Below are 24,196 nucleotides of genomic sequence, written 5' to 3' on the forward strand. Positions count from 1 at the left end.
TGTTATCATTTATTGTGAGGGGAATTGATTACACAAGTAGGGAGGTTATGCTTCAGTTGTACAGGACATTGGTGAGACTACATCTGGAGTATTGTGTACAGTACTGGTCTCCTTAAGATGTTAATGCGTTAGAAGCAGTTCAGAGAAGGTTTACTAGACTAGTACCAGGAATGGGCTGAATGATGTCCAGCTTCTTGAGTGTTGTTGGAGCTGCAGTCATCAAGCAAGTGGAGAGCATTTCATTACACCCCTGACTTGTGCCTTGTAGATGGTGGATAGGCTTTGGGGAGTCAGGAGGTGAGTTACTCACAGCAGAATTGCCAGCCTCTGACCTGCGCTTGTAACCACAGTATTTGTGTGGCTGGTCCAGTTACGTTTCTGGTCAATGTTAACCCTGTCAGGATGTTGAAGGCTGGGGATTCAGTGATGCTGATGGTAATGGCATTGAATGTCAAAGGGAGAGGGCTAGTTTCTCTTTTGTTGGAGATGATCATTGCCTGGCACTTGTATGAATGTTACTTGCTACATATCAGCCCTAGCCAGAATGTTTTCCAGGCCTTGCTACATTTGGGCAAAGACTCATTATAACACTGATAGGTTCCATCAGCAGCAAACATCCCATGTCTGCCTTTATGCGGAAAGGTCATTAATGAAGCAGCTGAAGGTGGTTTGGCCTAGGACACTACCTGAGGAACTCCTGCAGCGATGCCCTGGGGCTGAGATGATTGTCATCCAACAACCACAAATACCTTCCTTTGTACTAGGTACGACTCCATAGATATGACTGTGGAGGTTTCCCCTGGTTCCAGTTGATTCAGTTTTCCTCCTTGATGCCACACTCGGTCAAATGCTGCATTGATGTCAAGGGCAGTCATTCTCATCTCAGCTAAAATTCAACTCTCTTATCCATAATTTGGACCAAAGCAATAATGAGGTCTGAAGCTGAGTAGCCGTAGTGGAATCCTAACTGAGCATCGGTGAATAAGTGGTGCTGATGAAACTGTCAATGGCACGTTCCATCACTTTACAGACGAGTGAGAGTAGACTGATGGGGCAATGATATGTTAGATTGGATTTGTCCTGCTTTTTGTGGACAGGACATACCCACGCAATTTTTCATATTGTTGGGTAGATGCTAGTGTTGTAGCTGTAATGCAACAACTTAACTAGGGATGCGTCTAGTCCTGAAGCACATGCCTTCATCAATACAGCAGGGATGTAATCGCAGCCTTTGTTGTATTCAGTGCAGTCAGCTATTTCTTGATGTTATGTGGAACGAATCTAATTGAAGCCTGCCATCTATGATGGTGGGGACTTTGGGAGGAGGTGGATCATCCTGTCGGTACATTTGGCTCAAGGTGGTTGCAAAGTCTTGCCTTTTGCACTCATGCTGGACTCCACCATCATTGAGCTTGGGAATATTCATGGAGCCTCCCCTTCCAGTTGGTTGTTTAATTGTCTACTAATATTCATGGCTGGATGTGGCAGGACTGCAGAGCTTTGATCTTATCTGTTGGGTTGTGGGATTACTTAGCTCTGTCCATCGTGTGCTGTTTCTGCTGTTAGGCATGCAAGTAGTCTTGTGTTGTAGCTTCACCAGGTTGTCACTTCTGTTTTAGGTATGCCTGGTACACCCTCCTGCACTCTTCATTGAACTAGGGTTGATCCCCTGGCTTTGTGGTAATGTTAGAGGAGTGATATGCCAGACTCTGACGTTACAAATTGTGGTTAAAGACCGTCTGTTGCTGCTGATAGCCCCCAGCACCTCAGGTGCCCAGTTTGACTTACTGGGTCTGTTCTCAATCTATACCACTTAACACAATGATAGTGTCACACAACATGATAGTGTGAAGATGGGTCTTTGTCTACATAAGGACTGTGCGGTGGTCACTCCTACCAATACTCTCATGGAAATATGTGTCTACAATAGGTAGATTGGTGAGGATGAGGTCAAGTAGGTTTTCCCCTCATTTTGGTTCTCTCATCACCTACTGCAGACCCAGTCTGTCAGATATGGCCAGCTCAAAGTTGACTTCAGCCTTGGAGTACTGTAACTGATGTGTGTGTGTTTTTTTAAAGGAGACGCTAACAGACAAATCAGCGAATACAAGTTTAAACTCACTAAAACTGAACAGGAAATAACTGCGCTGGAACAAAATGTAAGTATTTAATAACCTTGCAACACTGCGCGCTTGAGAAAGTACAGAGTGGGAAAAGTCCATTCAGTCTGTTTGTCCTGCTTTTTCCACAGCATGTGTGATCTCTGCTGTATTGTGGTCTCTACCCAGTCATTTAATCTCCTGCTACATCCTAAGCACATTTTCACCTATTGTAGAATCTACTCATCCATTTAGTCTCTACCTACTGCCCAAGCTCACTTTCACCTATAAATGGAATCTGCTCACTTTTTAAATCCCCTCCTATAACCCATGCACATTCTTCGCCATCTTGGACTCTCTCTACCCACCCATTTAATCTCCTTCTGAATGGCCTTTTCTGATCCAATGTGCTTTGTGATCTTCAAGCTGAATTTTAGAGTTATGTTTGGATGTTTGTATAAAATGCAGTAACCCTTTCACCTAGATCCTAAACTGAAGAGTGTGCCATTGTTTCTGGGATAAGCTGAGACCTTGTTTAAGGAACTATTCTGACAGGGTGGTGTCAGCTTCATTCATTTAGTACTTGTCTTGCTTCTGAATTGGAAGATTGTGGTTCAAGCCTCATCTGAGGACTTAAGTGCAAAATATATGATGTCAATTCAGTGCACTCTTGAAGTGCTACATGTCAGATGCCCTTTTTCTCATTGGCGATTCCACATTTTCCTGCTGCTGTGATTCAGGTGGATGTTAAAGATCCCATGCCATTATTCAAAGAAGAGCAAGGGAGTCCTCTCAGTGCCCTGTGCCAGCATTCCTCCTTCAACTCATACCACCCAAAATTAATCAACTTACCAATTATCTCATTACTGATGCTAATTTGTCCACACAATGGGACTAAACTTTCCAAAGTAACTCATTATGAGGAGCCCTGTAAGGTGGCTGACGCTATGCTATGTGATTGCCAATCATGGAATGATGTTTGTGCATATATCCATTTTGTGCCATTTTAATATTGGGTTTTCCACCTTTTTGATGAAATTGTTTTGTCGTTTCTTGGGGAATATTTCAGATCATTCGTCTCGAAAGCCAGGTATTACGATACAAGACGGCAGCAGAAAATGCAGAAAAAGTGGAAGATGAGCTTAAGGCTGAGAAGCGCAAGCTCCAAAGAGAGGTACGGTGAAGTGGTTGAGTGAGGCTCAAGGGAGCTCAATAGCATAATATAAATGACCACAAAATACCTCTGTTAATTGATGTCCAGTCTGAACTTAAAATAATAAATAAATAATTTGTTGTTTATTTTTGTGTTTGATGAGCTTGGTCTGAGTGCCTGTGGAATCAGGAACTTGCCATCTCCTCACAAATACTCCAGTGTCTTACTGGATGATCCAATTGTCTGTATAGAGCTGTGTCATACAGACAAGAAATGACCTGGTTTGACTTGCGGTATGTACTATGTTAGTTCTTAGCAATGAGGAGGTGGGATTGAAGGTGCAGTTGGCCTCAGATATGAAGAGTTTGGAAATTTGCCAAAATGGCTGCTGCCAACTGCTATTCACGCCTCCTACTGGAGAGACATGTGTGCACGAGTGGGGATAGGCTGGGGCTCATCTGTGATTTCCACCCCCCACCCCGTCCCACCCACCAACTCAGTTGAATAAATTCTTGGGTGAGGGACTGGGAGCAGTTAGCACCTTTGGAGCTGTATTCCAGTGAGAAACTTAAAGCACATGAAATTCTTCAGTTTGTACTGAGAGGAAGCAAAAGTTAGTATGCAGGTACAGCAAGTAATTAAGCAGGCTAATGGAATGGTATCCTTTATTATGGGAGGGATTAAACATAAAAATGAGGATGTTATGCTTTAGTTAGACAGGGCATTGGTGAGACCGCACCTCGAATACTGTGTGCAGTTTTGGTCTCCTTATTTAAGGAAGGATGTAAATGAATTGGAGGCAGTTCAGAGGAGGCTTACTAGATTGATACCTGGAATGAGTGGGTTGTCTTATGAGGAAAGGTTGGACAGACTGGGCTTGTTTCCACTGGAGTTTAGAAGAGTGAGGGTAATTTGATTGAAGTATAAAAGATCCTGAATGGCCGTGACAAGGTGGATGTCGAAAGGATGTTTCCTCTTGTGGGTGAATCCAGAACTAGGGGTCACTGTTTTAAAATTAGGAGTCATCCTTTTAGGACTGGGATAAGGAGAAATTTTTTCTCTTAGAGGGTTGTGCGACTTTGGAATTCTCTGCCTCAGAAGGTCGTGGAGGCGGGGTCATTGAATATTTTTAAGGCAGAGGTAGATAGCTTCTTGTTAGGCAAGGGAATCAAAGCTTATTGGGGTTAGATGGGAATGTAGAAATCAAAACACAAGACGATCAGCCATGATCTTATTGAATGGCGGAGCAGGCTCAAGGTGCCGAATGGCCTACTCCTGTTCTTATGGGTTACTTGTCACAGAATTCCCAGCCTCTGACCTGTTCTTGTAGCCACAGTATTTATGTGACTTCAGTTTCTGGTCAATGGTAACCCCCAGATTGATGGTCAGGGATTCAGCGAAGGTAATGGCATTGAATGTCAAGGGGTGACGGTTAGATTCTCTCTTGTTGGAGATGGTCATTACCTGGCATTTGTGTGGCATGGATGCTACTTGCCACTTATCAGCTCAAGACTGAATGATACCCAAGTCTTGCTGCATATGGACTTGAACCCATCAGCTTCTGAGTTGCAAATGGTGCTGAAAATTGTGCAATCCTCAGCAAACATCCCCACTTCTGACCTTATGATGGAGGGAACGCCACTGATGAAGCAACTGAAAGTTGTTGGGCCTAGGACATGACCTTGAGGAACCCCTGCAGCGATGTCCTGGGTCTGAGATGATTAGTGATATGGTGATCACGAGGCATTTGAGAATTCATGATTTTTTCGTTGGGGATGAGAAGGGTAAGGGATGACCTGTTAGAGATCTGCAAGATTTTGAAAGTTTATTTTAAGATAAACAGCCAGAGATTGTTTTCACTGTGGGATGAGATGGAAATGAGAGATCACAAATTGAAGAAAATCACAATCTGGTGCTGCAGAAGCGGAGGATGTTTTGGGGATGATTGAGGAATGGACCAGTGTCACTGAGGGAATAGCCCCTTTGGAATTCTGAAAGGGGAGGGTAAGATATGATTAGTGGGGGTGTCATGTTGGAAAAGGCAGAGGATGATCTGTTGAACAGGGAGGCTGGTGTGGACAAGGGAAATCCTATTATGGTTCTGCGGGGAAGGGGGTGGGGTTATTTAATGGTTCGTTTCTGTAATAACAGACTGATTTGGTTTTGATTCAAGCAAGTTGGAGAAAAAAACTGGAACAATGACAGTCTCTCAAAAAAGGTGGTCATGCCTCTGGGAAAAACAAAGTAGAATTTGGCCAAGATGTAAGAATTGGACTCTGATCTTCATTAAACATTGAGGAAGTAACGTGCTGTGGATAAAGGGATGTACTGTACTTAGATTTTCAGAAGGCATTTGATAAAGTGCCACATGAAAGGTTATTGTAGAAAATAAAAGCTCATGGTATAGGGGGCAACACATTGGCATGGATAGAAGATTGGCTGGCTAACAGGAAGTAGAGAGTAGGCATAAATGAGTCTTTTTCAAGTTGGTGAGATGTAATGAGAAGTGTGCTGCAGGGATCAGTACTGGAACCTCAACTGTTTACAATTGGTATAAATGACTTGGATGAAGGGATGGGTGGGATGGTTGCCAAATTTGCTGATGACACAAAGATAGGTAGGAAAGTAAGTTGTGAAGATGACAAACAGATACAGATGGGTTAAGTGAGTGGGCAAAGATCTGGCAAATGGAGAATAACGTAGGAAAATGTGAAATTGTCCACTTTGACAAGAAGAATAAAAGAGAGGCATATTATCTAAATGGTGAGAGATTGCAGACCTCTGAGTTGCAGAGAGATCTGGGTGCCTTAGTGCATGAATCACAAAAGGCTGGTATGCAGGCTCAGCAAGCAATTAGGAAAGGTAATAGAATATTATCATTTATTGCGAGGGGAATTGAATACAAAAGGGTGGAGGTTATGCTTCAGTTATACAGAGCACTAGTGAGACCACATCTGGGAGTACTGTGTACAGTATTGGTCACCTTATTTAAGGAAGGATGTAAATGTATTGGAAACAGTTCAGAGAAGGTTTACCAGGCTAATACCTGAAATGAGTAGGTTGTCTTATAAGGAAACGTTGGACAGGCTAGGCTTGTATCCACTGGAGTTTCGAAGAGTAAGAGGCGACTTGATTAAGACCCTTAGGGGCCTTGACAAGGTTGTGGAGAGGATGTTTCCTCTTATGGGAGGATCTAGAACTAGAGGTCACTGTTTAAAAATAAGGGGTCGCCCATTTGAAATGGAGATGAGGTAAAACATTTTCTCTCAGAGGGTTGTGAATCTTTGGAACTCTCTTCCTGAAAAGGCGGTGGAAGCAGAGTCTTTGAATATTTTTAAGGCAGAGGCGGATAGATTCTTGGTAAACAAGGGGGGTGATAGGTTCTCGGGGGTAGGTGGGATGCAGATTTGTGATTACAATCAGATCAGCCATGATCTTATTAAATGGCAGAGCAGGCTTGATAGGCTGAATGGCCTACTCCTGCTCCTTGTTTGTATGTTAGTAGGAGCTGTGGGCAACTTGGAGAGCTGGTTGCATATGAATCTATGACCTATTGTCCCCTGACAGGTCCGCTCGGCACTGGATAAAATTGAGGAGCTGGAAATGAGCAACAGCCATTTATCGAAGAGGCTGGAGAAGATGAAAGCCAACCGGAGCGCCCTGCTATCTCAGCAGTAGAAGGCCCACTTCCAAGAAGCCAGGTCTTGGATCTGGCTGCCTGTTAAGGGAACTCGCTTTTTAAAAAAGTAATTAATGAGACGCTTCACTGTTACCACATACACACTGCTGAGGATAAAATGAAAAGAATTGCACATGTTTCTGACTCACCACTTACATTGTTTTCTTTACAAGGCTTCCAATTTGACACTTCCAGCACAGGCATGATGGGCTGAATGGCCTCTTTATGTGCTGTCTCATTCTATGATTGTATGATTCCATCAGCAAGCAATAGCTTAGTTTTAACGAGGGATTTGGTTTTAAATTGTACGTTAGTCACTGCAGAGAGGGGGGACAGTTTGTTTGGTGGTTATGTTTATGAATTAATAATCTAGGGAACATGAGTTCGTTTTCCACCATGACAGTTTGAGAACTTGAATTCCGTTTCAAACATCTGAAAATAAAAAGCTGGTATCAGTAAAAGCGACCATGAAACTGTTGGATTGTTGTAAAAATCCAACTGGCTCACTAATGTCCGTTTAGAGAAGGAAACTTGTTGTCCAGCTTATACGTAACTCCAGTCCCACACCAATATGGTTGACTCTTAACTATTACCCTGAAATGGTTTAGTCATCCACCCAGTTATCACTGACTTCTTGGGGAAAGTTGAAATGGCAATGAATGCTGGCCTTACCAGAATTCTTGGAATTAATTCAAACAAAATGGGCATGTGAGCCATTGCATTGAACGTCTTTGCTCAGCATTGGGGCATTGTCACTAAATATTTATTGGTAGGGAACGGTAAAAGGTCAGTGAGGCGCCAATGCACTCAAGGGTTATGCCAACTGCACAGTGTACTCTCAATACCCATGGTGTTTATTTTCATATATTAATATTTTAGCTGTACTTTGCGAAAGGTCCCAGTCTCAAGATCACTGTAGAATGTAGAGTTAAGGGAAGGAAGGGGGTTTTGCAAATGGTGCAGAATAAATTGCACTTTTTTCAAAAAACAATTGAATCCAATCTTGGGAATGCAACCCAGACTGTGGGGAGTGGGGAAAGAGAGGGTTTCTGGGATAAGTCGATCCATCTGAACTCTGAATACACCATAACAGTATTAAAGCCCACTTTAAATAAATGCACTAATTGAGGATCGATAATTTCAGATGATGTTCCAACTTGTATTGATTCCGATTTTTTTCACTTCTGCCGTAAGGCTGCGTGGATTTTATTCATTGTGAAACAAAACGGTTAATGGTTCTTAACTCTTAATTTGACAAACATAAAACTGGTGGGGATGGGGTGGGGTGAAGTTCCAGGCAATCGTCAGTATTTTCTTTTGCAACACCATAACAGAAATTAGTTTTCTGGAATGATGGGGAGATGAAAGAGGGGAAGATGGCTTGGAGGAAGAAGCAACTTTCATTAATGCGCAAACCTTATAACATTTGCAATATTTTGGTCTGAGTTTATTCAGCACTCAATGACTTTCAAAGCGGGACGTGGAGGCGGGCTAACGGGGTTTTGACTGGAATACACCAGTGACAGACACAGAGATGAGTGGGACCTGTAGATCTTTGAGACCTTGGGGTGCGGGTTACTTTTCTTTCCCCAAAGAGCTTGGCATTTTCTCTCTTCTCTCTCCCTCCTTACACCAGACCTTCTCTATTTGACAAACTGAAGTGCCAGAGAAAGCAGCATTTGCTTCAAGCCGTGTTTCTAACTGCTTGAGATATTGATGTTCTTATTTTGTAAAAGCTTTCTGCTGTGTTTTGTTTTTAAATGGTGTAAGCACTTCTTGCCTGAGACACATGATTGGAATGTGTTTAGGCCCAAGGAACTAAATTATTTTGGAAGTATTAAGTGATGGGAAGTGCTTACACCATCGATGAATAAAAAGTGTTTCTCCATAATGGAAAACGGCATCAGTAAGATAAAGTTAAATCAGGAAATCCAGAAGCCAGTCCAGGGAATGATATAAAGAAAACTGTACATACTATAACTTTTAAATTACTTTTTACACACGTTGTACATGACTGATTTTTTTTTTGCTCTCCAGGACAGATTATAGCTTGGGCAGCGAGCCGGGCTTTTTCTTTCTTGAACCTGTTGCAGTCTCAGCTTTAAGAGGATGGGTTGAGAGGTTTCTGTTGGGGGATTGAAACGATTGCATCTGTTTGTTTTGTTTTAAAATCAGGAGTTCTGCTGTGATCCGCTAAGCAGCGGTTACTACAAGACACCAATGTATTAAAGGTGAAAATACATTCTCAAGCTAATAAAACCTTTTAGAGAGACTTTCAGATGGTGTCATTCTTCACTGATGAGTTGACTGATGTTGTTAATTGTGCCATCTATACAATGTCAGTATACGATTGTGTACAAACAGGCCTTTCATCCCTAGAACCTGGGTTCAAATTCAGTGGGATGCATCTTCTGGCTACAAGGGCATTACCAGACTTGTTCTGATAACCCAAGTTGACACTTCAGTGAAGTGCTCTTGTAGAGGGAGGTTTACTCTTCATCTAACTTATGCTCTTTCTGCCCTGGGTGTATTTAACACTGACAGTGGACCCCTGGAATGGAAAGGAGTAGATATGGAACATGCTGTAGCTCCTTGTTTTGTTATTGTCACTCTGTGACTCACCTTGATGAATTCAAAAAGTAAGTTAAATCTGTTATACCAGGCTGTTGGCAGTTTAACAATGAAAAATGCATATTATAACTGTCCCTTTACCACCCTTTCCTATCTTCTCATTTCCCTCTACATGCCCTGTATCTTCCCATTTCCCTTTGAGTGTTATATGCATGCCCATTTCTCTCAGCTTTTGTTTATTTGCACATTCCACTCTGTGTGCTGTATATCTGCCCATTTCCCTCTGTTATATATCTATCCATTTCTGTGTTGTATATCTACCTATTTCTTTCTCATGCTGTATATCTTCTAATTTCCTGCTGCATGTTCTACACAAATTGACTTCCCTCTACTTGTTATGTGCATGTCCATTTCCTTCAACATGTTTTGCACATGTCCATTTCTCTCTGTTACATTTTTCTTCTTTGATATAAGCATGCCAATCTTACACAAGGATTGATGAAACAATGATATGGGTTCTTCTCAGTTCCTCTGACATGTCTTCCTTCTTCCTTAACCGAGGTTTTCCACCCACAGTGATTGACAGGGCCCTCAACCGTGTCCGGCCCATCTCCTGTTCATTGGCCCTCACACAACCATGATGGGGTCCCCCTTGTCCTCACTTATCACCCCACCAGCCTCCGTATTCAAAGGGTCATCCTCTGCCATTTCCACCAACTCCAGCATGATGCCACCACCAAACGCATCTTCCTTTCACCCCCTCCAGCGGTATTCCGCAGGGATCGTTCCCTCCGGGACACCCTGGTCCACTCCTCCATCACCCCCTACACCTCAACCCCCTCCCACGGCACCTTCCCATGCAACCGCAGAAGGTGCAACACCTGCCCCTTTACTTCCCCTCTCCTCACTGCCCAAGAGCCCAAACACTCCTTTCAAGTGAAGCAGCATTTCACTTGCACTTCCCTCAATTTAGTCTACTGCATTCGCTGCTCCCAATGCAGTTTCCTCTACATTTGAGAGACCAAATGCAGACTGGGTGATCGCTTTGCGGAACACCTTTGGTCTGTCCGCAAGCATGACCCAGACCTCCCTGTCGCTTGCCATTTCAACACTCCACCCTGCTCTCATGCCCACATGTCCGTCCTTGGCCTGCTGCATTGTTCCAGTGAAGCTCAACGCAAACTGGAGGAACAGCACCTCATCTTCCGACTAGGCACTTTACAGCCTTCCGGACTGAATATTGAGTTCAACAATTTTAGATCATGAACTCTCTCCTCCATCCCCACCCCCTTTCCGATCCCCCTTTTTTCCAATAATTTATATAAATTTTTCTTTTCCCACCTATTTCCATTATTTTTAAATGTATTTCCATCCATTGTTTTATCTCTGCCTTTTAGCCTATTTCAATCCCTTCCCTACACCCCACCCCCACAAGTCTATCTGTACCTTTGTTATCACATTCCTTAGATAATATCACCAGCTTCAACACCTCTTTGTCCTTTTGTCTATGACATCTTTTGGCTATCTCCACCTATCACTGGCCCTCTATCCAGCTCTACCTGTCCCACCCCCTCTTAAACTAGCTTATATTTCACCTCTTCTATTTTTCCTTAGTTCTGTTGAAGAGTCATACGGACTCGAAACGTTAACTGTGTTCCTCTCCGCAGATGCTGTCAGACCTGCTGAGTTTTTCCAGGTATTTTTGTTTTTGTTGTTGATGTGGGTTCTTTATTTGGAGATAAGACTTGATACAGATAATGTTCACTGGGAGACTGTGAAGCACATGTCTGACTTCAACCACTGCTTATTGCACACTAACTACTAGTCATTGGTCTAATAAATCATATTCTTTGAAGTGACAGTAATTTAAGATACACTGCCTTGAAGGTATAAACACATCATATCACAACACCCTCTACATGTTATAGATATGTTCATTTCCTTCAACATGATATACACATGAGGGTGACCAACCGTCTTGGATTTGGCCTTTTCTCCCATAGACACCTAGAGAATAGGAGCAGGAGTAGGTCATCCGGCCCTTCAAGACTTCTCCGCCATCCAAAATGACCATGGCTGATCCTCTAATTCAATGCCATACTCCCACGCTTTCCCCATACCCCTTGACACCTTTAGAGTCCAGAAATCTATCTATTTCCTTCTTAAATACATTCAGTGACTTGGCCTCCACAGCCTTCTGTGGTAGATAATTCCACAGGTTCACCACCCTCTGAGTGAAAAAGTTTCTCCTCATCTCAATCCTAAATGGCCTACCCCGTATCCTGAGATTGTGACCCCTTTTTCTGGACCCCACCAGCCAGAGGAAACATCACCCCTGCATCCAGTCTGTCCAGCCCTGGCAGAATTTTATACGTTCTCATTCTTCCAAACTCCAGTGAATATAGGCCTAGTTGGGCCTGTAGTAATCATGGTTTTATTTAGTGTGTAATGTACCTTTAAGAATAATACTTGTTAGGCAAGATCACATGATCTGTAGTAACCAATAGGAGAACAGCACAGGCTACCTCAGCAGTCAGTATAGAGATAGAGTTGGAGTTGAAAGTGCACGTGTAGTTGCTGCTGAGTATATTGTAAATAAACAAAGTTTCCACCCAAGAAGTGTCTACAGATCAACTCTATCATTAATAGTACAACTCGGCCACCCTACAACAAACTGGTGACGAGGATAAAACAGGATTGAACAGAAGAAATCAAGTTAAAAAGAAATCGTCACTATACCTGGTCCAGTGATTGTAAGTAGCAAGCTCTGTTAGAATTGAAGAAGTTATCCCCTCTCAAAATGCCACAATTTGGGAGAATTAATCCTTTTGAACCAGCCACAGACAATTGGTCTCAATACATAGAACACCTAACGTTCTTTTTTAAAGCGAACAAGATTACAGGGGAAGAGGTGAGCGATCCTCTTGAGCACTTGTGGGAGCAAAGCTTGCAGCTTGATTCAAAGTTTGACAACACCCAGTGAAGATTCGAAGAATTTTGATGAATTGGTGGACCTCGTGAAGGGTCACTTTCAACCCAAGCCCTCAGTCACGATGCAGAGGTTCAGGTTTAATTCATGAAATAGAGCCCCAGGTAAGGCAATTGCATGCTACGTGGTAAATTTGAAGCAGCTAACGGAACATTGTGAGTTCAGTATGACTCTGAATGACATGCTCAGAGATCATTTAGTGCGTAGTGTGAAAGAGGACACAATTCAGAAAAGATTATTATCTGAAGTGAATCTGGATTTCAAGAAGGCGCTAGAGATAGCGCCTGCCATGGAAAGCGTAGTAAAAGATTCAAAAGCAATACAGGGTGCGCAAAATGGCGCCGTCCTCCACATGGGGTGGGAAACCTCAGCCAAAAGAAGCGTGAAAAAGTGAGACTCTGCCGAGAAGCGGGAAACAGACCCCGCTAGCCGAAGAATAAAGAAAAATAACTTAGCAGCAAAATCGAAGGATAATTTTAATAGAGGTGGAAACAATCAGTCTTTCAGCGATTGGCAGCTTAAAAAAATTGAATGCTACTATTGTCACAGAAATATGATGAGGCAATGCAAGGAAAGTTTTGAGCTGGCTTGTAAACAACAGAAGAAGCCCGATGAAATCTACAATGTAGAAGAGCCAGAAACAAATTCAGAGATTTACTCGTTATTTAATCTGAAGCTTGGAAAGACAGAACCAATATTTGTCACAGTGAAAGTAAATGGCAAACCTATTAGAATGGAAGTGGACATGGGAGCTTCCACTACAGTAATTGGGGAACATATCTTGAGGTGTTTGAATAATGGTAACATCAATTAAGTTTAGAAGAAACAGCTGCCGAGCTAAAAACTTACACAGGCGAAGACACTTAAGTGAAAGACATAAGCAGAGTAACTGTCCATTATGGAAGCCAATCAGCAAAGCTACCCTTGATGGTGGTAACAGGTGAAGGGCCAAACCTCCAGGGGCAAAATTGGTTAGAATGGGCTGAAATTTTCCAGTTGAGAGCAAGTGGGCTACCAGAGCTACTTAGAAAGTATGCCACCATCTTTAAGGACGAACTGGAGAAAATCCAGGGCCTGCAGGCCAAGATTCATGTGGATCCGGAAGCAACTCCTCGCTTCATGAAAGCAAGACCGGTACTGTATACCCTGCGAGAAAAAGTTGACATTGAACTGAACAGCCTAGAGAAACTGGGCATTATACAACCTGTTCAGTTCTCAGAATGTGCAGCACCCGTAGTCCTCGTCCTTAAACCCAACGTAAGCGTCCGAATTTGTGGAGACTACAAACTGACGGTTAATAAAGTAGCTAAGCTAGACAGGCACCCCATTCCGAAAATCGAAGACCTGTATGCCAAGGTGGCAGGAGGGACAATGTAGGCAAAGCTTGACATGAATCATGCTTTTCAAGAACTAGAGTTGGATAATGCCTCCTGGAAATTTGTCACAATTAATACCCACAAAGGGTTGTACAAATATACACGATTGTCTTTCGGTGTCTCCTCCACTTGTGCCATCTTTTAGAGAACAATGGAAAGCTTACTGCAGGGACTGCCCCAGGTTGTAGTCTATTTAGATGATGTATTGGTGACAAGATTCACTGAGAAAGAGCATTTGGCAAACTTAGAAGAAGTGTATTTAAAAGAAGGAAAGTGTACGTTCCAAGCGAGGGAGGTAATCTATTTGGGTCACCGGGTAGATTCACAGGGCCCCCACCGGTCGAGGAGAAAGTGAGAGCCATAAGAGAAGCACCTACACCAAAGAGCACCCCAGAGCTCAAATCATTCCTAGGAATGATCAACTATTATGGGCGGCTCTTACTCAATTTGTCTACAGTGCTAGCCCCCCTGCATTCTCTACTCAAAAAGAACCAACGTCTTGGGAGGCACCCCAGGAAGAAGCTTTCATAAAGGTGAAACAATTGTTGCACTCGTCCAGTCTATTACTGCATTATGACCGGATGAAAGAATTAGTGCTGACATGTGATGCATCTCCCTATGGGGTGGGAGCAATGCTCTCTCATCGGATGGACGATGGCACGGAATGGGCAATAGGTTACGTATCAAGAACGCCCACCATAGCAGAAAAGGGATACTCGCATATAGAAAAAGGCCTGTCCAACATCTTTGGTGTCAAGAATTTTCACCAGATTGTACATAGCTGCCATTTTGCAATCATTTCAGATCACAAACCATTGCTAGGATTGTTTAGTGAAGACAAGGCTAAACCACCCATAGCCTCAGCAAAAATATAACGATGGGCCTTAATTCTGGCACCATACAAATACACTTTCGTACATAGGCCTGGCAATCAAATGCTAATGCCCTTAGTCATTTGCCTTTACAAGAAAAGGACGATGAGCACGTCCCAGCTCCACAGGAATTTGTTTTACTGTTAAATTTCTTAGATTCCTCGCCAATATGTGCTCAAAAGATCGGAGACTGGTCAAGTTAGGAACAAGTCCTATCTCAAGTACGAGATCAAGTGCTACATGTTGGTCACAGGAGCCCGTGTCTGATGAAATGAAACCATACTTCAACAGAAGACAGAAAATAACCAGCCAGGATGGCATCTTATTGTGGGGAGCATGAGTGATAGTTCCTCCAAAGGGAATGGAGCCACTTTTAATTGAACTACACAGTGCCCATCCAGGAATTTCCCAAATGAAGACCATGGCATGCAGCTATCTATGGTGGCCTGGGATGGATGGTGAAATAGAGAATTTAGTAAAGCACTATGTGCAATGTCAGCAACAATAAAAGTTGCCAGTGACAGCTCCATTACACTCATGGGAGTGTCCAGGTAGACCCTGGGTGCGGTTACACATTGACTATGTTGGACCTTTCCTGAGAACAATGTTTCTGCTCATTGTCGATGCCCATTTAAAATGATTGGATGCATATGAGGTGAAGTCACCAACACCGGCTGCTACAATTGAGAAACAATATCAGGGTTTTGCCATTCACGGACTACCAGAAGTAGTTGTTTCCGATAACGGCCAGGCATTTATGAGCGCTGAGTTTCAATGGTTTATCAGCCTCAACGGTATCACTTGTATGAAAACTGTACCGTACCACCCTTCCTCAAAAGGACTGGCCGAAACATTCAAGGCAGGCATGAGAGAGCTAACTGGTGATTCCTTGGCAACCAAGCTAGCACGCTTTTTCATTACAGGGCTACCCTCGCACAACAGGTTTCACACCTGCGGAGTTATTGTTGAAACGCCGTCGCAGGATAAGATTGAGCTTAATAATGTCGAATTTAGAGGGGAAGGTGGAAAGGAGTCAGGGAAGTCAGAAAACTAGACATGACTGACGTTGTTGCAAGAGGAAATTTATAGTGGGAGAGCCAGTATACATGAAGAACTTTGGGGAAAGGCCAAAGTGGTTACCGAGTGAAATAAGTGCGGTGACTGGACCTCTATCTTACCATGTGGATGTGGAAGGCCAGATCAACTGTAAACATGTGGACCTTTTAAGGAAGAGAGAGACAAATCAGCAAGTTATGTTTCCACCATTTCGATCATGACCCAGTCTGTGTTTCCTGTTGAGGACACTCAACTCAGGACTGATATGTCTGATGTTCCTGTAAGAGTTGAGGATACAGAACTGCAAGTGCCCACCTAAGAACCTAATGTTCAGACGACTACAGAAATGGAGGTTCCAGACAAAGAATCTGAAGTTGTGGAGCTGCGACATTCCACACGTACCAGGAAACCCCCTGAAAGACTGAACTTGTGAATTCCTTACCCAGTGTAATTATGTTGTCTTGAAAAAATGTACTTGTAAATATATGTGTAGCAGAGTTAAAGGGAGAGGAATGTAGTAATTATGGTTTTATTTAGTGTGTAATGTACTTTTAAGAATAATACTTGTTAAGCAAGATCACATGATCTGTAGTAACCAATAGAGTAGCGTGGGCTACCTCAGAAGCCAGTGTAGAGATGGAATTGGAGTTGAAAGCACACGTGTAGTTGCTGCTGTGTATATTATAAATAAACTTAAAGTTTCCACCCAAGAAGTGTCTGCAGATCAACTCTATCATTAATAGAACAACTCGGCCGCCCTACAACAGGCCCAATCTCTCCTCATATGACAATCCTGCCATCCCAGGAATCAGTCTGGTGAACCTTTGCTGTACTCGCTCTATGGCAAGTACATCCTTTTTTATATAAGGAGACCAAAACTGTACATAATACTCCAGGTGTAGTCTCACCAAGGCCCTGTACAACTGCAGTAAGACATCCTTGCTCCTGTACTCAAGTCTTCTTGCAATGAAGGCCAACATACCATTTGCCTTCATAACTGCTTGCTGCACCTGCCTGCTTGCTTTCAATGATTGGTGTACAAGGACACCCAGGTCCCTTTGTACATCAACATTTCCCAATCTGATCACGATTTAAATAATACTCTGCTGTTCTGTTTTTCCTACCAAAGTGGATAACTTCACACTTATCCATGTTATACTGCATCTGCCATGTATTTGCCCACTCACTCAACTTGTCTAAATTGCCTTGAAGCCACTTAACCAGCTTGTTACTCCTTCCTAACACCCTAGAGGGAACATGTTAAGCCTGTACCCTCCCCATTTCCTTTTTGAACACCCCCCGCTGTTCCTCTGTAGATTTCCCCACAAGTAACTGTTCCCAGTTTACCTTGGCCAGAACCTGCCTTATTTTACTAAAATCCACTCTCCCCCAATCCAAATCATTTTTTTTCAACTTGTTGATTTCTTTATCCATAACAAACTTAAACTGTACCATGTTGTGGTCGCTATTGCTAAAATGCTCGCCCACCACCAACTCAGCCACCTGTCCGGCTTCATTCCCCAGAATTAGGTCCAGCACTGTGCCGTCCCTTGTTGGACCCTCTTCATACTGACCTAAAAAGTTCTTCTGTACATTTTTCAAGAAATCCACTCCATCCAAGCCCTTAACACTATGTCTATCCCAATTAATGTTGGGAAAGTTGAAATCACCTAATATAATTACCCTATTATTGTTTTTACACACCTCCACAAGTTGTGCACATATTTGCTCCTCAATTTCCCACTGACTATCTGGGGGTCTATAATAAACACCTAACAATGTGGCTGCCCATTTTTTATTCCTAAACTCTACCCACAAAGCTTCATTCGATGCCCCCTCCAAGATATCATCCCTCCTTACTGCAGTAACTGACTCCTTAACTAATAATGCAACACCTCCTCTTTTACCCCTTCCCCTGTCTCACCTGAAGATTCTATATCCCGGAATGTTGAGCTGCCAATCCTGCAATTCCCTCAACCATGTCTCAGTGATGGCTACTATATCACAATTCCACGTGTCAATCCTCACCCTTAACTAGTCCGTTTTACCTGTAATACACCTGGCATTAAAGTAGAGGCCATCCAGCCTTGCCTTACTCCCTTGAAGCTTAATGCAGCTGTACTCCCTCTGACTTGATTGTTTTACTGTATTATGATGTGTCCCTATTTTGCTAACATTCTGTGTCCCCTCCCCCTGCCGAATTAGTTTAAACTCCTCCCAACAGCACTAGCAAACCTGCCCACAAGATGTTAGTCCCGCTCTGGTTCAGATGTAGACCGTCCCGCTTGTCCAGGTCCCACCTTCCCCAGAAACGGTCTCAGTGATCCAGGAATCTAAAACCCTCCCTCCTGCACCAACTCTTAAGCCACTTATTCATCTGCGCTATTCTCCTATTTCTGAGCTCACTAGCATGTGGCACTGGGAGTAATCCAGAGATTACAACCCAAGAGGTCTTGCTTTTTAGTCTACTGCCTAACTCCCTGAATTCTTGATGCAAGACCTCATCCCTCTTTCTACCTATGTCATTGGTACCAACATGTACCATGACCTTTGCCTTATCACCCTCCCCCTTCAGGATGCCCTGCAGCCGTTCAGTAACTTCCGTGACCCAGACACCAGGGAGGCAACACACCATCCTGGAGTCACATTGACGGCCACAGTAGTGCCTATTTGTTCCCCTGACTATAGAATCCCCTATTACTATTGCTCTTCCTCCCTTCCTCCCCTCCTATATAGACAGGCTGCTTGTGGTGCCAGATGCTTGGCTCTGTCCGCACTCCCTGGAGGAACCAGTGCCCTCATCAGCCTCCAAAATGGAATACCGATTTGCGAGCGGGTCCCCAGGACTGCCTGGTGGTCACCCATTCCCCTCCTTCCTCAAGTCCCTTCATCTTCGGTGTGACCACCTCTCTAAACGTGCTATCCACAATGCTCTCAGACTCACGGATGCTCCACAGTGTCCCCAGCCGCCGTTCCAGCTCTGAAACCCGAGCTTCCAGGAGCTGCAGCTGGACACACTTCCTGCACATATGCTGGTCCCGGGCACTGGAAATGTCCCCGGCTTCCCACATGGAGCACGAGGAGCACACCGTGGCTTTGAGCTCTCCTGCCATGACTTATCCGTTTAAATTAAAACTTTTAAGTCAATTACTCTAGGGCCCTTCTTTCCTGATCCTCATTCCTGTAGAATATACAAACTGTAAACCACAAAAAGACCCCCATGGATACCCCATGCCAGTGGCTCTGAAGGTCACAGTGGCCCTCAACTTCTATGCATCCGGCTCTTTCCAGGGCTCAGTGGGGGATCTGTGTGGAGTCTCCCAATCAGCTATCCACAGTTGCGTCAAGCTGGTGACAGAAGCTCTGTTCAGGTGGGCACTGACCTTTATTCTTTACCGTACGGATGAGGCCAGCCAGGCTGAGCGAGCCAGAGGCTTTGCAGCAATTGCTGGGTTCCCCCGCATCCAGGGTGCCATTGACTGCACACATGTGGCCTTCAAAGCGCCAGCAGGTGAGCCGGGTGCCTTCGTCAACAGGAAGGGCTTGCACTCCATGAACGTGCAGATAGTGTGTGACCACAAGGAGCAGATTCTGCAAGCCTGTGCAAGGTACCCTGGCAGTTCCCATGACGCTTACATCCTGAGACACTCCCAAGTGCCGAGGCTCTTCAGTGCCCCAGCCTGATTGGATGGATGGCTGCTGGGTGTCAAGGGCTATCCGTTGAAGAGGTGGCTCATGACGCCTCTCTGCCATCCAAGAACAGAGGCAGAGAAGTGATAAATACGAGTCATGCCTCCACAAGGGCAGTGGTAGAAAATATTTCTCAAGCTCTTCTCAAGTTGCGCTTCCGATGCCTGGACCATTCAGGGGGAGCACTACAATATCCCCAAGAGCGGGTGTCATTGATCGTGGTTGTATGCTGCGCTCTCCAAAATCTGGCACTGGCAAGGGGGGACCCACTGGAGGAAGAGGATCTTGATGCAGCCGGAGAGGCCACAGTTGATGAGTCCAGTAATGAGTAAGAAGAGGAGCACGGTGAGAAGAATGCTCAGGGCATGAAGGTAAACCTCAGTAACCTCGAGGGAGGCAGGGACACCAGAGACACCTTGATCCAACACTCCTTCAGCTAGGCTACCAAAGATCAGCTTCACCCGCATACCAGGGCTGCCGCCTCCATCGTGGATGTCTGAAAGGACCCTTACATTTAAACCCAAAGAACACTCAGTGCCTGTGCAATAAAGTTCAGAGCCACTTATGTCCAGCATTACTTACTGGCGTACCCTGAACCAATTAAATAAAAAGGTGAAGCATGTTCAGGTCATGACGACAAAACAAAATTGATTTCATTTTGAAAATTCCAGACAATTTCCATAACCTTCTCTGGTCTTCATTCTCATACCAGTATAGATAAAGCAAACATATATGAACATAAAATCACCCGTGAACTGCCTCTTGTGCTCACGGTGCCTTTAACTTACATTTATGAGTGCTGCATCTTCGTTCCCCACCCCCTCGCTGGCACCAGCATTGGACACAGCCTTCTGACTCTGCTGTCTTGTTGGCCTTGATGACCTTGGTGTTCGTCCTCTGGCCAGTGGAGCTTGTGCTGCCCCACCTGGGAGGGAGCAGCCAGTGCCACGGCTGGCATCTCCCCAGACATTGCAGCCTCATCAGATGTAATGGTCACTGGCGAAGGGGCAGAGGAGCTGCTGCCGTCATCCAGGGTGCCCTGAGAGGAGCCTGCAGGGATGACAAGCAGCTCGTGAGCCAATGTGAGGTTGCTCTGGACCTCCCAGCTCACCATTGATGGACGAACGCTGAGCTGGGATACTGGGTGCCTCATCCATCTTCCACACTAGCACTGACCACCTGAGGTCATTACCTGTGTGAGGGCTTTCAGGTCCAAGCGCAACCCTGGTTCTGTTTCTGGAGCTCTCTCTGCATGAGGGTCGCCACTCTGTCAATGGAGGAGGAAGTGCGCTCAGCCACGAGGGTCAACGCAGTGCTCACACTCCGCATGGACTCCTCCATAACAGAGACCATGGCACGCATATCCTCATGGATCGCCACCATATCCTCCCACATATCTCGCTGGACATCCAGCACCTGCCGCTTGATGGACGACTCCAGAGGCTCATAATCTGCATGCGACTGAGCATTGCTCTGGTCCCCAGGAGTCCTCTGCCTTGGGAACACTCTGTCTCTGCCTGCACCTCAAGCGAGTGTGAAGTGCCCTCACCAATGTGCACTGATATACTAGCCACCGATCTAATGCCCACTGAGGTGCTGGTATCTGCGCTGATGCACTGAAGCTCGGTGGTCCTCCGGCATCAGGGATGGCCCTTCAGAGTCCACAGAGTGAACGCCTGGCTGGTGAAACTAAAGGGAGAAAAAGGACATGTCATTAATTAAAGTCATCACACTGTCACTGTGCATGCCAAGCACCCTGGTGAGACAATGGAGATCTGCATCACAGTACCATCGTCTTTCAATGATCAATGGAGGCTCCAGGTTTGAGGCTCACATCAATGAAGACACTACACTAGAATGGTTGCATAATCCAAAAATCCCACCTCTGTGCACGGCACTCTTACCTTCGTCTGGCATCCCCGCCTCTCCATACCCGGTTGCATGAAGCGTGTAGTGTATGCCGGCTCTCAAGCTCCAGGGTGTCTTGCTCGAATGTGCTGAGCAGCAGGAGGTTGGATGGCCCTCCACCTATACGTGTCCTCTCTGCTTGGTTATGGCTTATCTTCTGAAAGAACAGAGAAATATTGATTAGTCCACTCTCTACCTGCAGTGGCATTGTAGCCTGGACAACACCAGCTGAGGAGCACCTTGCAGGGCACATCCTAGTCGTGGCCCTTAAGCTGCAAGATACTCAGTCAAAGGTCAGGAGGGAGGATTTTAGATTCCTGGATCACTGGGAGCGTTTCTGGGGAAAGTGGGACCTGTACAAGCGGGACAGTCTACATCTGAACCAGAGCGGGACTAACATCCTTGTGGGCAGGTTTGCTAGTGCTGTTGGGAGGAATTTAAACTAATTCGGCAGGGGGAGGGGACACAGAATGTTAGCAAAATAGGGACACATCATAGTACAGTAAAACAATCAAGTCAGAGGGAGTACAGCTGCATTAAGCTTCAAGGGAGTAAGGCAAGGCTGGATGGCCTCTACTTTAATGCCAGGAGTATTACAGGTAAAACAGATGAGTTAAGAGTGAGGATTGACACGTGGAATTGTGATATAGTAGGCATCACTGAGACATGGTTGAAGGAGGGGCAGGATTAGCAACTCAACATTCCGGGATATAGAATCTTCAGGCGAGACGGGGCATTAATGGAGTACAGAAAGTGCAGAGTGGAGCTTAAGAAATCAATTAGGAGAGCAAAGAGGGGATATGAGAAAGCTCTGGCTGGTAAAAGTAGGGAAAATCCGAAGATATTCTATAAGTATATCAATGGGAAGAGGATAGCCAGGAAAAGAGTAGGGCCCATAAGGGACCTAGGGGACAATCTATGGGTGGAGCCAGAGGACATCGCTAGAGTGTTGAATGAATACTTCACATCCGTCTTCACCCAAAAGAATGAGGATGAAGGTATCGAACTCGGGGAGAGAGACTGCGAGGTTCTTAAGCAAATTGATATAGGGAGCGACAAGGTATTGGAGATGTTGGCAGGCTTAAAAGTGGACAAATCTCCAGGTCCGGATGAATTGTGTCCCAGACTGCTGAGGCAGGCAAGGGACGAGATCGCAGGGGCTCTGACCCAAATTTTTAATTCCTCTCTGGCCACGGGGGAGGTGCCAGAGGTCTGGAGAACAGCTAATGTGGTTCCGCTATTTAAGAAGGGTTGTAGAGATAAGCCAGGGAACTACAGGCCAGTGAGTCTCACATCAATGGTAGGGAAACTATTGGAGAAAGTTCTGAAGGAGAGTATCTATCTCCACTTGGAGAGGCAAGGTTTGATCAGGGATAGTCAGCATGGCTTTGTCAGACGGAGGTCATGCTTAACAAATTTGATTGAATTTTCTGAGGAGGTGACTAGGTGTGTAGATGAGGGTAGTGCAGTTGATGTAGTTTATATGGATTTCAGCAAAGCCTTTGACAAGGTTCCACATGGGAGACTTATAAAGAAGGCAACTGAACATGGGATACAGAGTAATTTGATAAGGTGGATTCAAAATTGGCCTAGTTGTAGGAGACAGAGGGTGATGACAGAAGGATGCTTTAGTGACTGGAAGCCAGTGTCCAGTGCCGTACCACAGGGATCTGTGCTTGGCCCTTTATTATTCATCATTTATATAAACGACATAGATGACTATGTGGGGAGTAGGATTAGTAAATTTGCGGATGACACAAAGATTGGCTGGGTGGTTAATAGTGAGCTTGAGTGTTTTGGGCTACAGGAAGATATAGACGGCATGGTCAAATGGGCAGATAAGTGGCAGATGGAATTTAACCTTGAAAAGTTTGAGGTGATACACTTTGGAAGGAGTAATTTGACAAGGAAGTATTCAATGAAAGGCATGATACTAGGAAGTTCTGGGGAACAAAGGGACCTTGGCGTGTCCATAGATCTCTGAAGGCAGAGGGGCATGTTAGTGGGGTGATGAAAAAGGCAAATGGGACACTTGTCTTTACCAATCGAGGCATAGATTACAAAAGTAGGGAGATCATTTTGGAGTTGTATAGACCTTGGTGAAGCCACAGCTGGAGCACTGTGTGCAATTCTGGTCGCCACATTATAGGAAGGATGTGATTGCACTGGAGGGGGTGCAGAGGAGATTCACCAGGATGTTGCCTGGGATGAAACATTTAAGTTATGAAGAAAGGCTGGATAGACTTGGGTTGTTTTCGTTGGAGCAGAGAAGACTGAGGGGCGACCTGATCGAAGTGTACAAGATTATGAGGGCCATGGACAGGGTGGATAGGGAGCAGCTGTTCCCCTTAGTTGAAGGGTCAGCCACAAGGGGGCATAAGTTCAAGGTGAGGGGCAGGAGGTTTAGGGGGGATGTGAGGAAAAACTTTTTCACCCAGAGGGTGGTGACAGTCTGGAATGCACTGCCTGGGAGGGAAGTGGAGGCGGGTTGCCTCACATCCTTTAAAAAGTACCTGGATGAGCACTTGGCACGTCATAACATTCAAGGCTATGGGCCAAATGCTGGTAAATGGGATTAGGTAGGTAGGTCAGGTGTTTCTCACGTGTCGGTGCAGACTCGATGGGCCGAAGTGCCTCTTCTGCACTGTGATTCTGTGATTCACACAGTTGGAGCTGATCTCAGGCCCAATCTTCTGACAAATGGAGCTCACAGTTTCCCTTGAGAGTCAGAGCCTCCATCTGCATTGCACTTTGGACATATTGAGATAGCTGCATTGCCGCCTGTAAACCCTGGCAGCAGGGT

The sequence above is a fragment of the Cetorhinus maximus genome, chromosome 11 (genome assembly GCF_964194155.1).
Source record: "Cetorhinus maximus chromosome 11, sCetMax3.hap1.1, whole genome shotgun sequence".
Lineage (NCBI taxonomy): Eukaryota > Metazoa > Chordata > Chondrichthyes > Lamniformes > Cetorhinidae > Cetorhinus > Cetorhinus maximus.